This window comes from Myotis nattereri (genome assembly GCF_964212035.1).
Source record: "Myotis nattereri genome assembly, chromosome: 1".
Taxonomy (NCBI): Eukaryota; Metazoa; Chordata; class Mammalia; order Chiroptera; family Vespertilionidae; genus Myotis; species Myotis nattereri.
In genome coordinates this window covers 64321546-64339723 of record NC_138075.1, presented here as the reverse complement: position 1 = coordinate 64339723, position 18178 = coordinate 64321546, and the positions used below count along the sequence as shown (strand labels likewise).

At 38.7% G+C, this 18178-nt stretch overlaps 1 protein-coding gene across 1 annotated transcript in view; it reads left to right on the top strand.

Moving 5' to 3' along the window:
• Positions 1-18178, top strand: part of CTDSPL2 (CTD small phosphatase like 2) — a 102686-nt gene continuing 84508 nt past the window's right edge. Inside the window, exon 1 of the mRNA XM_081112414.1 lies at positions 1-612. The gene's annotated coding sequence lies outside the window, so the exon portion shown is untranslated. The remainder of the gene's footprint in view (positions 613-18178) is intronic.

The following is an 18178-nucleotide window of genomic DNA, read 5'->3' as shown; positions in this document are numbered from 1 at the left end:
CCCCGGGCGAGGGCGCGCTCCCCCTCCCAGCTCTGCCCCAGCAGTTCCGTTAGTAGCGGGAGGAAAAACCGTCCTTCGCTCCCCGCCTCTCCACTCCCAACGCTTTACTCTCGACTCCCCCTGCGACCACTACACAGCCAGCTACGGCGGCCCCTGAAGTACAAATATCCCGCAGGCCCTCCGCGTATCTTGATAGGCTTTGGTCTTCTTATTTCATCCGGTCCTAAGGCCCTGCGTTCAATTTTTGTCAGGAATTCGAGCCCGCGAGTTTCTCCCGGCGGCAGGAACTCCGGCGCTCTTCACGGAAATAAAAGTTGTTTTTTTCTCTCTCTCTCTTTTTTTTTTTGCCGCTGTGGCCGCCCGCATTCCTGCCCTCCCACCTCACGGAATTGTGGCGGGAGGGGGAGGAGGAAGTCAGAGCGCCTGCGCGGAGAGGCCGCTTTCCATCCGGGTCCCTGTCCGTGCGGTGCAGCAGGTCGGTAGGCGGGAAATGGCGACTGGCTGAAGGAGCTGGTTCTGTTGCTGCTGCGGGCTAAGCGGGGAAGACACCACACGTTGCGCAGTCGGGACCATCGCTGGAGCCTGAAGACACTTCTCTGTCGTCACAGTTAGGTAATCCCCCTCGTTCAGACAGTGCCGCTGCTTCCAACCTGAGTCCCCCTCCTCTTCCAGGGCCGTCTGCCGGGATCTCCTCCCCTTCCTTCTCCAGCGGCTTCTCCCGCGGCTCCCGCGCCTCGGTAGGCACGCACTCGGGGCGCCTCTCGCGGCCGCGGTGCGGAGCCGCTCTCCTCTGGACTTTGCCCTGGGAACCGAGAGGGAGCTCGCTTCCCGCCAGCTGCGGCTCCCGGGCTGCGCGGCCTGTGTTGTGATTTCTGGGGTTAGATTTCACTTGGCTACCCCCACCCCCACCCCGACCTCACGTTCCTGGTTCCCAGTCCTGTGGCCCCTCCGGATAATTGGGCTCCATCAGCTTTTCGCAGCCTCGGCCCGCCTGATGTTTTCGAGATTTCATTCTTTCTAGGAGGGTGCTTTTAGGGGGGCGTTGCTCTAGCTCGGTTTTTATCAACACCTCGGGAGGATCTGGAAGAAGAGCGCTCGCTAAGTTCTGTTTATCCTCTGTGCTGCTAAAATGTTGAGTTGACACGGTTACTTTTTCCACATCAAGAGTGCTGGTGAAGAGCAGCCCGTGTGGAAGGCCCCTGGCGTCCTCCGTGGTCAGCGAGGGGTGAATCCTCGCGTCCGTAGTATCTGCGCGTTTCTTTGGGCGTTAAATGCCACTGTGGATGTTTACTTCTGCATTCACGACTGGAGTTCCGTGTGTAAATCATCGTGCGAGTCGGTCACATTTACTTCTTACCCTGGTGGCGGCTGGATGTGTGGATGAGGTTAAACACTTGGAATTAGAATACCTTAGGGAAATCTAAAGAGATCCCGCTTGCAGATTGCTCCAAGATCCCGAAAGGAAATGTACTGAGAGTAGATGTTCCTCCAAGGCAGGGATTTATCTTCCTAATGCTCATAAAACGGTACCAAGATGACTGCCCAATCTGGGTATGCAGATTAATGACTTAAATGATAGATGTATCTTCGTAATTTTCAGATCGTAGATAATCTTTCTATACTTACTGTCTTTCCATTCTTTTGCAACGCAAATGTTCGTTTGTTGTCCAGCTATTAAAGCAAGGAAATGGCTAGTTCAAGCACGTTTAATTCCTCCTTTATTTTTCACATTGAAGGCTAGTTCTTCATAAAGAGGCTGTTGGTATTTTTCAGAATTTGTTTTTCTGTCTTGTTAAATTTGGGACCTTTTCTAGTTAATTTTTTTTTGAACTAGTCAAATTAAGTTTTAAAATGTGGTTCTTATCATTTGATGTTTATAACTCAGAGGCTTTCAGCTCCCTAGGTCCAGTTTAGATTTCACTATTGTTAATATATTAGAACTAAATTTCAATAATAAACGGGAATGCACAAACATCATTAAATTCCTCATTTGGTAGATTCCTCATCCAAGGTCATAAAGAAAGTCAAGGCAAAATGTAGCTCTTACTTGAAGCATCCTTTTAGGATTGAGTTGCACTTCATACTTACCTTCTAGGACCAAAAGAATGGGAAGTGAGAAGTGGAGGTGAAGGCATGTTGGATACTTACTTGCTGAGCCAATTGTTTAAAAAAAAAAATAGGGCCAAATGTGTATGTAAAATAAATTATTGGTCTAGTGTAGGCTTTACCTGTACTTTAATGACTTTTTTTGGTAGTTTATAAAGCATTAATGTTTTTAATAAGATTTGGTTTACAGCTAGCTGAGTGAACATTGTATGTAGATTTTGTCTTCAAGAATTATCCAAAATTGTTTTAATTCTACATTCATTTAATACATGCACTCTTCTAATACTCTGAAAGGATGTAAAAGCTCTAAATTGTATAGTCCTTAACTTTGTGGACTTGTAGCTATTTAAAAGTTCTAAATAGGATTGCAGGAAAAAACCAAATGGGATTGGTATGGCTTTACAATATTTCAGTCTACATAGAGCTAGTAATGTTATTCTTTTTCCACTGTCCAGAAACTAAGAATTGGGGAAATTGTATTCCATATTTAAAATTTCTGGTCAATAGGTTTCTTCACAAGGTTATTATATAGCAGAATCCTTTCAATTGTAGTTTTAAAAAACTTGGACCTGTTGTTAAGAAAGATTCTAGACTTGTAACTGTAGAATTAATTGCAGATTGAATAAAATAATATAAATTATCTCAGTTATAGGTAGTGCTTTGGATTAATGTGATAAAGAATAAAGTGGTCTGTCAGAATTCAAAATAAATACTGCTATCTAATTATATTTGTAATTTACCAAATTGTTGTGAAAGCATAAAGTAGAAAAGACACTTTAAAAACTAAATAGCAAATGTGCAGAGAGGATCTCATATATGGTGTGCTCTAAGTAATTTAGAGTAGGTTAAAAGGTTACCTGACCATTTTCACTGGATTGGCTAGAAGGGATCATTTGCTCTACTTTGAGGATGAGAAGATTCAACATATAAGGGATTTATTATAAAACCATGCAATTGTAGTTTTAGTCTCCATTTACTTGACATTTGCATGAGACATATATCTAGCCAGGCATATGTTCATTACTAATTATATGACTACATTAGTTTTTAATTTAAACTAGATGATGTTGTAATTGGATGTACATTAATAAGTAGAGTAGGTGGTTGACTGTGAAGTATAATTTGAGAATTGCCAATAGCAAACTTTATTTGTGTCTCTCCTGTGTGTTACAAACTTTTTTTCTAAAATAATTCTGTTTAAAAATCACAAATTTCTGGAAAAAGAAACTTTAAAATACTGTCTTTTATCAACAATATTGGCACAGATTAGTTTATCAAGCAAACTTGCTGTAGTTTACAAACCAGTGAGGTTTCAGAGTCAGTGGAATATAGAAAAGTAAAACTTAATTTTATTTGTTGTTGTATGTGTGTGTGTGTGTGTGTGTGTGTGTGTGTGTGTGTTTAGAGAGAGAAGAATGGAGAGAGAAAAATATCAATTGGTTGCCTCCTGCGTGCTCCTCAAGTGGGCATTGAACCCGAAACCTGGGTATGTGTTCTGACCAGGAATTGAACCCGCCACCTTTTGGTGTACTGGACAATGCTCCAACCAACTGAACAACACTGGCCAGGCCTTGAAGTAAACTTTCATGCAATGTCTGTGATTAGGAGAGGTGTAGCATATAGGAAGATTGTCTAGGAGATAAAGGCATGGTTGGGGTAGAATGATAGTTTGAAGCTTCGGCCTCTTGGGGTCCTTTGGGAATCTTGTAAATCGGGCAGTAATGATGGGCGAGACTAAGTGTGGTCCCAAGAAGAATCGTGGGACCTTAAGGACAAATATGGCTTATAGGTTTGGCCAGCCCTTTTGTTTGTTTACCTCAAACAACCATAGTCAACCTTGCCTATGACTGAGATAATTTATACCATTTTATTCAATCTGCAATTAATTCTACAGTTTGTTCATCTGTAGTTTCCCCAGTTAGTATGGTAATATAAGATCACAGGCCAATTGACTATCTTACTGGTCCCATGTTTTATGGTATTCATAGGCTTTCTTGTATTAATCTCTTCCAGAGATTCTAGGAAAGGAACTATGTCTACATTAAACATGAATCATCAGCAGTCATTTGAGTTGAGGTTCTGGCAATCAGGCTTTCATAAGCTATAATACTTCTAGGAGAAGGAAATGTGTTTACTACTTTGATTAAAGAAGCACAAAACTGTACTGTTGAAAGATGCTTAAATACTTTATAAATAATTGGGATTAATATTTAGTAATAGTGGTTTATATAGGTTAGGAAGGATGTTTTCTTTCTTTGGTCTAAATACTTCTGTATTGAGAAATTGTATGGGAACTAAAAAAGCAGAGACATTGCAAAAATCAGAAGGAGAAGATTAAAACCTTATTAGCAGCATAACCTGATATTTAAGTTTCTCATGTTGACCAGTTAAAGTAATTTTAAGTAGGAATTTAAAAGTATGTTTTATTTCTAAAAGTATGTTACTTGTTAAAGAAAAATATCCAGAACACATAAATATATTTTTAGTTGAGAATAAAACTGATTGTTTGTTTTAGTGATAATTGCTTTCTTCCTGCTATTTCCCAAATATATATGATTATCCTGTTGAATTGAAAATGAGTAACCTTTCACTGACTTTACAAGTACCTGCTTTAGTGTATTTTGTTAAATAAGATAATTATATAGTCCTTTAATTTTCTGATATAACTAATAAAAATTATTTGAAAAATATTTACAATCCCATTTCAAACAATCATGCATTTTTTTCCTCATCAAGAGTATCCCTTTATATATTTTTATTTAGTAGTAGCAAACTAAAAGGGCACTTCTATTAGAGAATTATGATTATACCTCATTTTTGACTAGTAATTTAAAAATTCTCTCTTCATAGACCTTGTCTTCAGTTTATCTCAACTATAATTAGTTTTTTCCTTGGTGTAGGTAGTGGTAAGGATAGTGGGAAATTATTTCAGATTCTCAGTGCAAATTTATTTTGGGCAAAGGCCTTGATTTCTTTTTTCATAATTTTAAGATTTTTTTTAAGTTAATAACTTTTCTATTTTTGTCAACATTTCATTGGTTCTTTTCTTACTGACATATTAATGTGTTCTTAGAGTTTCAGATTTTTACTGGCCTAAGAGAGAAAGTTTAGTATAAAATTATTTTTCTTTAAATAGAAGTTTTTGTCAAAGAGTATAAATAAGTAGTTATTTCTTTCTTGTGCTATTCTGGTGAGAACTACTTAAATAACAAGCACTCTGAGGAAAACTGCTGAAATTAAGTTCACTTTTTTTGATCTTCAACTTGTCTTTGTTAATGTATCCAATAAGTACATTGTAACTTGTATGTATACAGTTAACCCCAGTAAGTTAAAGTATATATGTTGGAATATATATATTTTATATACATATAAAAAGGATGGTAACAAGATGAAAAATGGCAGAGTGACAAGTTTCTTAGGCGCATATTGAGAGGAAAAAAGTTTCTCATGAGTATTTTGGTACTCAGTCCTTATAAAATCATAACTGTGTTTTTTCTAAAATAACACAGCATGTTATAAAGTTTTATTGGTATGAGTTTCATACTATGTAATAGAATGCTCTTTTTACAAGTTGTTTAAGTTATATTTACTAGAGACAGTTAATCTCCAAATTATTTTCTTGTAAAGCTTAGGTTAAAGAAATACAAGTAAGTATGTCCTCTGCATAAGGACATATTCTCATTCTGTCCCTAACAAATAATGATTTTGCCCTAATGGTACTTTTGTGAGGACATAGAAGGTTAATAAGTTGGGGTATTAATAGTAGCATTTTAAAACATATATCTGAATGACTGTGCCTTAAGTATTTTCAGTGATCAACAAACTGAATAATACAATTTTCATGCAGTGTTTTAGTCATCAGTACTCTTAACAGCACACATATTTTGTTTCTGTAGAGAAAACTGATTGATCATGGTTTTAGAAAATATTCTTTTTTTGTTTATTGAAGAAAACCATTAAATGATCAACTTAACTCTTTTGGCAAATGTTTTTGCTTATAAGTTTATTACATTTAATAGTTTCTGAAGAATTCTATGATACTATATATATACCAGTAAAAGCCTAATATGCAAAGTGTCCCCTTAGGAGTTCGACCGACCGGGAGTTTGATCGCTTCCTATGATATGTGCTGACTACCAGGGGGTGGTGCGGAACAAAGGAAGGCCCTGGCCAGCATCGGCAGCCACTAGGGCAGTGATGGCGAACCTTTTGAGCTCGGCGTGTCAGCATTTTGAAAAACCCTAACTTAACTCTGGTGCCGTGTCACATATAGAAATTTTTTGATATTTGCTACCATAGTAAAACAAAGATTTATATTTTTGATATTTATTTTATATATTTAAATGCCATTTAACAAAGAAAAATCAACCAAAAAAATGAGTTTGCGTGTCACCTCTGACACACGTGTCATAGGTTCGCCATCACTGCACTTAGGGACCCTACCTGAGCACAAATTTTGTGCACTGGGCCTATAGTTAGCTAATAAAAAAGGGAGAAGATCTTATATCAGAAATTATGAACCCCAAAAGACCACCTGTCATTACCATACACTTCGTTGGGAAGTGTTCAATGAAGAGTCTTGGAATTGATGCTTTATATAAAACTGCTCTATTCCTTCTGCCCTAGTTGACTTTTTTTTAATTTTTTTTTAATCCTTACCTGAGGATATGTTTTTCATTGATACTAGAGAGAGAAGGAGGGAGAGGTGGAGAGAGGGAGGGAGAAACATCGATATGAGAGAAGCACTGATCATTGCCTCTTGTATCTGCCCCAACCTGGAATCGAACCCACAGCCTTTTGGTATACGGGACAATGCTCTAACCAACTGAGCCACATTGGCCAGGACCCTAGTTGACTTTTGACTTTTATTAGGTGATAAGTGGGAGTGACAGAGAAACCTTCTCTGAAGTAATTAAATAAGGCTTAAGGAAGTAGTAGAGAGTAAAAGTGGTCAGTTACAATACCTGAAGCTGTTGATTTCTGATTAGTCAAGCTAGAAATATAGACAGTGAAAATGGATGCTGACACTTTTGAAATGTCATTTGGTGTCAATGATTTTTAGATTTTTTTTTCATCAATATAAATTTTAACATAAATTTAGTAGTGTTACCATTTGTAATAGAGTATAAATTAACAAACCCATAGAAATTTAGAGCTAGAGAGACCGAAGAGGTCATCTAGTCCAGTAATGCCTTTGTTTTATTAATGATGAACCATTCTGAAGACTTCTTAACTACTGTAATAAATGTTTGTCTTAATTAGTATGCTTTGGGATGAGTTGTGTATGATAGAAGGATGAAAACAGCTCAGATTAATTAATGACTCACCTCTCATTTTGACAGTTCTTTTTTTAGGTAAAATTTACATGTGAAATTCACAGATCTGATGTCCAATAAGTTTTTTGCTGTTGAGGAAGTGAAATACTAGAATGATTGCATGACTTAATCAGTGTCACAGCTAACTAGTGATAAAGTATGATTTCTGATCTTTTCATGATTTTATTTTTATTATCCACTTTTGTTTCCCTCGTATCCCTACATTCAGCAAACTTTTGATTGTAAAAATGTACATTGGGTTAGTCCTAGGTAATTTTGTTAAGAATTCTTCACATATAGTGTGTTATTTTTTGTGTTTTTTAATAGAAATTTATACAATCAAGAAAGACCTTAATAGCAAAATTATCAACTGAGTTTTGCTTGCATCATTATTATAATCTTATGAGATAATTTGCTACCATAATTGTTTGCCAAAAATGTTGTTTGGGATCAGGGATTTCTGAAGAAGAAGGGAATGTTATGAGAAAGGAACATTTTTAGTTTTATTTATAGGCCCCTTTTTGTGAGCAAGAATTGATTACTACTGTGAGGATTGTGTTTCAGTGACATAGTCCCCCTTCACCCTCAATTCTCTGGGTTTTTGTTGTTTGTGTGTGTGTTTTTAAGGAAATGAGAAAAATTATGGTTCAGTTCAACAAAGATTGTGTTATCTTATGTGACAGGTTACTGGAGTTACAGATAAGATCTCTGCCTTTAAGACTCTTAGTCTAGTGCAGTTAAAGATATAAAAACAGATTATTTCAATTTAACTTTATGAGAGTTAAGGTAGAAATAAGCACAGGCTTACACAGGCTTGGGATGTGGAAGAAGTTACTTATTGGGGTACATGATACTTTGGCTGAACTTTAAATGATGAGGATAAGAATTCGTTGAAGAATGAGGTAAAGAGAAAAGCAGAAGCATGGTATAGCACAGTGTGGGCAGGAAACTATTATTACTGGAGTACAAAGAGTGAGGCAGCAAATAGCAGTAGAAAAAAAAGACTTTGAGAAGATCATATATATATTGCCAAAGCTTGGTCTTTATTTTGAAGGGAGTTAATAGGAAGAAAAAGGCAGAGGATAAATTTAAAGGGGAATATCCTGAGAAATATTTTAGAGGTAAAATCATCAGGATTTGGTGATTGACCATAGGGCACAAAAGACAGGAAGAATAACTAGGATGCTTGGGATGGTTTCTGGCTTGACTGATTAGGTAGGTGATGCTCCTTGTGATCAAGATCATAGTAGCAGGAAAAATACAGTAGGAAGAACAGGTTTGAGGATGGGGGTGGAATGGGAAAACTGAATTCAGTTTTGGGATAAGTTGAATTTGAGGTGCCAAGTGAAAGTGTTTTGAAGGCTGTTGGATGTGAGTCTAAAATTTAGAGGTAGTAGAGAAACTAAAAGAATCTATAATAATAAGTGTAATATGCTAATTAGACGACGTCCTTCCGGATGACCTTCCAGACAAAGCCATGGCTGCAAGGGAAGCTGGGGTCCCGGGTGCCAGAGGGAAGCTGGTGCCGGTAGCCAGGGGAAGGAAGGCCTACTCTTGCCTTTAAACTGGTACTACCAGTTTAAAATGAATTTTGTGCATTGGCCTCTAGTTAATTTATTATGAGCATTGGGAAGAGACTCCCTCTGCGCCCCCCCCCCCCCCATTCCTTTTAGCTGGGCTGCAAGTAAATGGAAAGCAGAATTCATTGCTCAGTTTTAGATTGCTGAGTTATCAGCTTTTTCTATTTCTGAAATGAGATCTAGAATGGTTTTTATTATATACTTTTTGCCTCATTGTCATGAGTTCTTAGACTTTAAAATGTTGTTGCCCCCCCCATTGTTTTTGTTTTGTGTGGTAATCTACTTAAATTGTATCATTTCCATTCATAAGATTTATTTCCTTAGTCATTTCCATTCTCTACCTATTTTATTTTATTATCTCTATATATTAATGGCTAAGTGACTGTACTTCCAGCCGACCAGCACATATAACACACCGGCAATCCTATATAACAAAACCCTAATCTACAAATCAACCGAACAGCAGAATGACCAGTTGCTATGGCATGCACTGACCACCAGGGGGCAGACGCTCAACACAGGAGCTGCCCCCAGTCCACAGACCCCAGGCCAGCTAAGGCGGGTGCCAGTGGGGGCCCCCCAAACGCTCTGCTGGTTGCCCCACAGATTGGCCATAATCGCTGGCCAGGCCTAAGGACCTTACCTGTGCACGAATTTTGTGCACCGGGTGTCTAGTTTAAAAATGTTGACTTGCACATGCGTGATATTTGTCCCCGTCTGACACTGGCCTCCCATTTAAATTAATTCGAAGACAGTTTCCTGTGATGCCAGCATTTGCGATGACTATTCATAAATCACAAGGACAAACTCTAGACAGAGTAGGAATATTCCTACCTAAACCCATTTTTGGACATGGTCAGTTATATGTTGCTTTTTCTCGAGTTTGAAGAGCATGTGATGTTAAAGTTGTAAATACTTCATCACAAGGGAAATTAGTCAAGCACTCCTAAAGTGTTTTTACTCTTAATGTGATATACAGGGAGATACTAGAATAAGTGTAATCAATTTATCAGTCATTGTTTTTATCAATGTTTTTATATCATGTTTTCGTTGTCTTGTATCATGTTTTTGTTTTTATATCATGTCTTTGTTATATCATGTTGTTATTGTTTATTAATCAATTTATTTTCATATACATTTTACTAGTTTTCTTTAACCTCTGACACTTCTGTTATAGAGAAAGGGTGAATAGCGATAATAAAATATTCTACTTTCCATTCAGTGGGCACGAATCTGTGCACTGGGCCACTAGTTAGTAATAATAGAAAAGAATTAACCTAGTAATGGAGCTCTAAAGGACCTAGAACAGGGGTAGGCAACCTTTTTGTGAGTGCGTGCCAAAACCAGCAAAATCTCTGACTCAAAATTCTTCGCGTGCCAACCCTAATTTTTTGAAAACATGTTATGCCTACTTGATATCTCTTAAGGTGTACGTATGTGAAGAACCTTGAAGAAATAATAAAATGCATTCGAGCGACAAAAACACAGTATATGATGATGAAAAATACATTTATTTTTTATTTTTATTTATTTATCTATTTATTTTCAATATATATTTTTTATTGATTTTTTACAGAGAGGAAGGGAGAGGGATAGAGAGTTAGAAACATCAATGAGAGAGAAACATCGATCAGCTGCCTCCTGCACACCCCCAACTGGGGATGTGCCCGCAACCAAGGTACATGCCCTTGATCGGAATCGAACCTGGGACCTTTCAGTCCGCAGGCCGACGCTCTATCCACTGAGCCAAACTGGTCAGGGCATACATTTATTTTTTAATGTATACATGTACACTGATAGTCCGACAGAAAACTTTATGACTCTGTTTGATATTATCAGTGGGACTTTTGCTGCTGCATCACTGATGACAGAGATTTTACCTCAGGTTTATATTTCGTGACCTTCAGAGATATGCACGAGCTACTACTTTCATCCATCAAGCTACTCCTTTTATGAGACTTAACAAAATTCATCACTGAGAACAAAGATTCACAAGCGTATGTGGATGAAAACATGGAGAGTAACGCTGTTGCAAAGTTTTTTAAACAAAAAAATTTTCTGGAATGGCATTCCTAGTCCTAAGTACTTCGTTTTTGACACTTCTCTCTGGTACTCCTGTCTCTAATTGCTTATTTTCAATGTTTTCCAAGTCAACTCTAAGGTCAATAAATTTCTGCTTCCAAATTGAGCTACTATGAAATTCAATCAACTGCATTTCAAAGTCTATCCATGAAAACATTTGTAAGTTTAGTTCCTCCAGTTTCATGCTGTTTGGAAACCTCATGAATTTTGCTGTCTCTTCCAGTTCTCTGAATTTCGCAAATCTTGAGAAGAACTGCTCAGTAGTTGACTCGATGATGTTTAAAAACAGCTTTTGAAGGCTTTGACAGTCTGTTCTGTCATCTTTTGGGAGGTCTTTTATGTGCCTCTTGAGGTTTAGAAAATAGCTAAATCTCTCACCATCCACATCCCCCTTAAAGACTTCCAGTTTCTTTTCAAAAGCCTTTATGTAACCAAACATAACATCAAGTGTCTTGCCAGTTCCTTGTAATTTAACATATAAGTCATTCAAATGTTCACAAAAATTGTAAACAGAAGATTATAAGAGAGGGTTTCGCGTGCCAGCAAAAGTTACTGGCGTGCCATGTTTGGCACGCTTGCCAGGGGTTGCCCACCCCTGACCTAGAAGATATATTAAGTTTTAACATGAATAGGATTATCAAGACGGGCCATATATGTGTTCAAAATTCTTCCCTTTATATTTTAAGTTTGGGTAAGAAAATTAGGTTATTGCATATGTTGTTATATAGGCAATTACTGACCTGTACTTGGCCCAGTTAATATGTGTTGTTTTTGGTTTTGGTATTGTGGTAATGCTGATTTCATAAAAACGAATTGGTGTTTCCACCACAGAGGAAAACTGTCCAGTCTCATATTCCCATATTGTGAGCACCTGGTGGAAGTCTGTGGTGAAGATGCTACAGATAGATTTGAATTCCTGTTGTGTCTATAACTCAGGAACTACATGCCATGCTAGCCCTCACAAGGTTATTAACAATTTTAGATTAAAAATTTTTACCTACTTTTATGGTACCACCATCTCTTCACTTGTTATGCTACCTGTGAGCCAGTGTTTACATCCTTTCTCCCCAGGAAGGGCTTGTCTTTTGTTGGCTCTTTATTTGGTTGCCTTTAAGTTCTTAGCTCCTGATGGATTCAAGAAGTTTAGTTTTGTTATTCAGTTTTGTTGTTAGGCATTTTTTTTCTAGCTTTCTATTGCATAGGCAGAGCCCAGTTAATGCATGTAAATGGATCTTTAGACAAAACTCCAATTAGTCAGAAGTGCTCTCCTCTATTTTCTGGATCTATAATTTATAATTCTGTCACTTCTTTGGCCTCAGGTACATTGGGAAAAACTCTTCTTTTCTTCTCCTTGGTTTAGATCAGCGATTTTCAACTGGTGTGCTGCAAGAATTTATAAAACATGCAATACCTGACTGTTTAGTCCAGTGGTTCTCAACCTTCCTAATGCCGCGATCCTTTAATACAGTTCCTCATGTTGTGATGATCCCCAATTGCATTGTTACAAATTGAACATAATTAAAGCATAGTGATTAATCACAAAAACAATATGTAATTATATATGTGTTTTCCGATGGTCTTAGACCCCTGTGAAAGGGTTGTTCGACTCCTAAAGGGGTCGCGACCCACAGGTTGAGAACCACTGGTTTAGTCAGTGACACTGACTTCCTTTCCCTTAGATTGTCAAATTAAAAAATGACAACATCCAGCACAACAATAGCCATTCAGTGTGAATGAATCAAAATTATACCTATTTGTTTTGTCAGATCAGCAAAAAATATATTTTTGGTGTACTGCAGTTTTAGTAATTAGTTTTTGTGTGCCATGCAATGAAAAAGGTTGAAAATCGCTGGTTTAGACCAAAGGAAAGCATTCCAATTGGCTAGATTTATTGTAAAAAAAAAAAAGAGAGAGAGAGAATAATCCCCCAACTGGCCATAGATTTCATTTTCCTCTTCCCTAAACACTGTGGTTCCCTCCAGACTATCTTGTGATCAGTGCCTTCTAAAATTTTTGTTTTTTTCCCAGAACCCCTCTTCTTCACAACCCTGCTTATCCTGCTGTTTCATTTCCTGTTATGAAATGCCCAGAAAAACCAAGTTTATTTTGAATTTTTAATCCTAAATTTAGATTAAATATTTCTATACTTTGTATACCTGATCTATTATTTTTTTTTTGTCTATAGGTTATTTTGTCATGTTTTGCAGGAAGTAAATATTTAAAAGGCAGAATAGGAAGGCAAATTTTATTTGGTACCTTTTGGTATATCTTACTTCGGTTCCCATTCTACCTATCCTTCCACTTTTCACTGTATTTTATTTTAAAAGGGGAAAAAAATTGTTTTCCCATTCCAGTGTCCCTTGTCTGTCACCCTAATGGAAACCTTTACCTTATACTATCATTAATGGCTTAGAAAAAGGGATGGAGATCTCTAGTTAGTTTTTCTAAGTTGTGGTAAAGTATACATAGCATAAAATGAACCATTTTAACCATTTAAAAATGTACAGTCCTAGCTAGTTTGACTCAGTGGATAGTGGGTTGGCCTGCGGACCAAAGGGTCCTGTGTTTGATTCTGGTCAGGGGCATGTACCTCAGTTGCAGGCTTCTCCCGGTCAGGGCACATGCAGGAGGCAACCAATCGATGTGTTTCTCTCACATCGGTATTTCTCACTCTCTTTCCTTCTCTCTTCTACTCTCTCTAGAAATCAATGGGAAAATATCCTCAGGTGAGGTTTAATAAATAAATAAATAAAATGTACATTTCAGTGGTATCTACACTAGTAAAAGAGAAACATGCAAATTGGTGTCACTCCACTACGCCCGCCAGCCAATCAGAGTGACTATGCAAATTAACCCAATAAAGATGGCGGTTGATTTGCATACGCAGGAATGGAGCGAAGACTGAAAGCTCTGGCTGGAGTGAAGACTAAAGCCAAGCCTCGCTGTGGCTGGACCAAAGGCCTGGGTCCCAGGTGCCAGAGGAAAACCGGTGCCGGCAGCCAGGGGAAGGAAGGCCTATTGCACGAATCTCTTCTTGCAATGGGCCTCTAGTCCTATATAATAAAAGGCTAATATGCAAATTGTCCCCACTGGAGGGAGTTCGACCAACCGGGAGTTAGACATGCGCTGACCACCAGGGGGCAGCGTGGAACATGGCAGGCGGCAGTGGACTCACTGCCAGCCCCAATGAGAGTGGGACTGTGGTGGGATGGGGAGCAGGTGAGCAGGCGGCACCAGGCCAATGCAGGTAGAACGGGGTACCTGATTGCCCTGCTGGCCACCCCAAAGATGGCGACTGGCGGCGGCGGCCGGGGGGCATGGCTGGCAAGTGGGTGGTGCCAGGCCAAAGCGGGGGCCCCTATCGCCCTACCAGTTGCTCCACAGACGGTGATCAGCACCGGGGGGTTGGGGCCGGCGAGTGGACAGCGCCAGGCCAAGGTGAGTGAGAGTGGGGACCCCTATCGCCCTGCTGGTTGCACCACAGATCAGCTGTGATCGCCGGCTAGGCCTAGGGACCCTACCGGTGCACAAATTTTGTGCACCGGGCCTGTAGTCTAGAAAAAAGGCCTAAGCGACCGTTACGGCGGAACGACCAGAATGACCGGTCGCTATGACACTCACTGACCACAAGGGGGCAGACGCTCAATGCAGGAGCTGCCTCTTGGTGGTCAGTGCTCTCCCATAGGGGGAGCACTGCTCAGCCAGAAGCTGGACTCACAGCTGGTATGTGCAGCGGTGTTGGCGGGAGCCTCTCCCGCCTCCACAGCAGTGTTAAGGAGCAGTGAGCTGAGCGGTAAGGAGCAGCGAGCAGGCAGGCAGTAAGGAATGAGGGGGTCCTGGACTGCAAGTGGGGTGTCCAACTGTTGGCTCATGGGGAGCGGGCCTAAGCCACCAGTTGGACATCCGCTGATGCAGAAGGTGCAGGTCAGGCTGAGGGATTACCCTCCCCCCCCCCCCCCCGCATGAATTTCATGCACCGGGCCTCTAAGTATATTCATCTTGTGCAACCATTACCACTATCCACTGCCAGAACTTTTCATCTTCCCAAACTGAAATTCCATATCTATTAAACAGTAACCCTCTTTCCCCTTTTTCCCTAGTCCCTAGAAACCACCATTTTGCTTTGTTTGTCTCTATGAATTTGACTATTTTAGGTACCTCATATAAATGAAGTACAATATTTGTTCTTTTGTGACACTTATTTTACTTGGCTAGCATAGTGTCCTCAAGATTCATTCATGTTGTAGTATTTTCCAGAATTTCCTTTACTTTTATTTTTTTTATTTTATTTTATTATTATTTTTTTAAATATATTTTATTGATTTTTTACAGAGAGGAAGGGAGAGAGATAGAGAGTCAGAAACATCGATGAGAGAGAAACATCGATCAGCCGCCTCCTGCACATCCCCCACTGGGGATGTGCCCGCAACCCAGGCACATGCCCTTGACCAGAATCGAACCTGGGACCCTTCAGTCCGCAGGCCGACGCTCTATCCACTGAGCCAAACCGGTTTCGGCACTTTTATTTTTTTATTTTAGAGAGATGAAGGGCAGGGAGAGAGAGAGAAACATCAGTTTGTTTTGTTGCTCTATGCATTCATTCGTTGCTTTTTGTATATGCCCTGACTAGGGTTGGAACTCGCAACCTTGGTGCATCTGATGACACTCACAGTCTGAGTTACCTGGCAAGGGCCCAGAATTTCCTTTTTAAGGCTGAATAATATTTCACCTTATATATATACTATATTTTGTTTATCCACTTATTTGTATGTGTGGGGTTTTTTTAATGAACTTTAAAAAAAAATCTTTATTGATTTTAGAGAGAGGAAGGGAGAGGGATGGAGAGAAACATCGATTGGCGCCTCCTGCATGTCCACTATTGGGGATTGAGCCCACAACCTTGGCATTTGCCCTGACTGGGAATCAAACTGGCGACCTCTTGGTGTATGGGTATTGACGCTCAACCACTAAGCCACACCCATTTATTTGTTGATAGACACTTTTACTTCTGTGAGTAATGCTGCTGTGGATGTAGTTATACAAATATCTGTTCAAATCCCTGCTTTCAGTTCTTTGGAGTATATACATAGTAGAATTACTACATCATATGGTAATTCTATGTTTAATTTTTTTGAGGAACTGCCATAGTATTTTTTTAAGAGAATTTTTGTAAGAGTTTATTTAAGCCAAACTGACAAAATATGTCAGAGAGCAAGATCTCAGATACTCCTGCCATGGTATTTTTCACAATGGCTGCACCATTTCATTTCCATCAGCAATGCACAAGGATTCCGATTTCTGCACATCCTCACCAACACTTATTTTCTGTTTTTGTTTCTTTTTCTGTTTTTTGATAATAGCCATTTTGGTGGGTGAAAAGAGGAATCTTATTGTGGTTTTGATTTGCATTTTCCTTAATGGTTAAGTGATGTTGAGCATTTCTTCATTGCTTATTGACCATTTATATGTCTTCTTTGGAGAAATGTTTTTTGCCCATATTTGATTTGAGTTTTTTTTTTTGAGTTAGAGAAGCTTTAAAGTATATATATATTTAGGATATTAACCCATTATGAGATATGATTTGCACATTTTTTCCCATTTCATAGGTTGCCTTTTCACTCTGTTGATAGTATCCTTTAATGTGCAAAACTTTTAATTTCTTTTTATAATCCTTACCCAAGGACATGTTTATTGAATTTAGAGAAGAAGGGAGAAGGAGAGGAAGACATTTATGTGAGAGAAAAACATCGATTGGTTGCCTTCCATATTAGTCCTGACTGGGGATTGAACCCCCAACCTTTTGGTCTACTGGACAACTTTCCAACCACCCGAGCCACCTGGTGAGGGCAAAGTTTTAATTTTGGTGCCGTCCAGTTTATCTTCCCCCCGCCCCCCCCCTTTATTTTGTTGTCTGTGCTTTTGATGTCATATCCAAGAAATCACTATCAAATCCAAAGCTGTGTTCTAAAAATTTTCTTGTTTTAGCTCTTAAGGTCTTTGGTCCATTTTTTGTTAATTTTTGTATATGGTGAGAGATAAGGATCCAAGTTCTTTTTTGTTTGTTTGTTTTGCATTGGATATCCAGTTTTCCCCAGTGCTAGGGTTCTATAGTGATAAATATGGGTACTGTTAGGCCTTGTGTTGAGATATGGAATATAGTATTTGCATTGTTTGTATAAGTGTTTAGGTTCTAGATTTCTCTTTTTAGTTATATTATGGGTAAAAATGTCATAGGAGCTGCCCTGGAACTCTAAACCCCATTTGTAATATTCTGTTTATGAGAAGTTTGATTTTGAGCTTCCAAGTGCCAGTTTGTAAATGCAGATGTTTGCTGTTTGACCTTGTTTCCTCACGAAAATCACCCATTGTGAATGACTATTTAGAAAAAGAGTAGAAGTTAAAAACACCACCCCTGTCCGGTTTGGCTCAGTGGATAAAGCGTGGGCGTGCAGACTGAAGGTTCCCTGTTTGATTCCAGTCAAGGGCACATGCCGGGTTGCTGGCTCAATCCCCAGGAGGCAGCCAATCAATGATTCTCTCTTATCATTGATGTTTCTATCTCTCACTCTCCCTTTCTCTCTGAAATCAATAAAAATATATTTTAAAACAACAACAGCACTTAGAGGGAAATGGGAGATTAGAATTCTTGGTGACTTTTTAATTAGATTTTTTTGTTGGTGATAAATATAGTTTTTACATTGCTGGTTAAATTTAATGATAATATCCAGAAATTATTACTTAAAACACTTCTGCCATCTCTACCTCATTTTTCTCAGTCATAAAATGGAAATAATGGACACTACTTTATATTGTTGAAAATATTAAGTGAAATAATTTGTTGCAGACCTTTTTTGATGTACAGTCCCAGCAAACCTATCATAGTTGAAAATATCATTAAGTCGAAAATGCATTTATAATAAACTAACCTGCCATATATCATAGCGTAGCCTAACCTACTTTAATTATGCTCAGAACAAAGCCTATAATAATAATAAAGTGTTGAATATCTTGTAACTTATTGAATACTGTATTTGAAAGTGAAAAACAATGATTGTATGGGTATAGAATGATTGTATTAGTACATGTAGCAGTTGT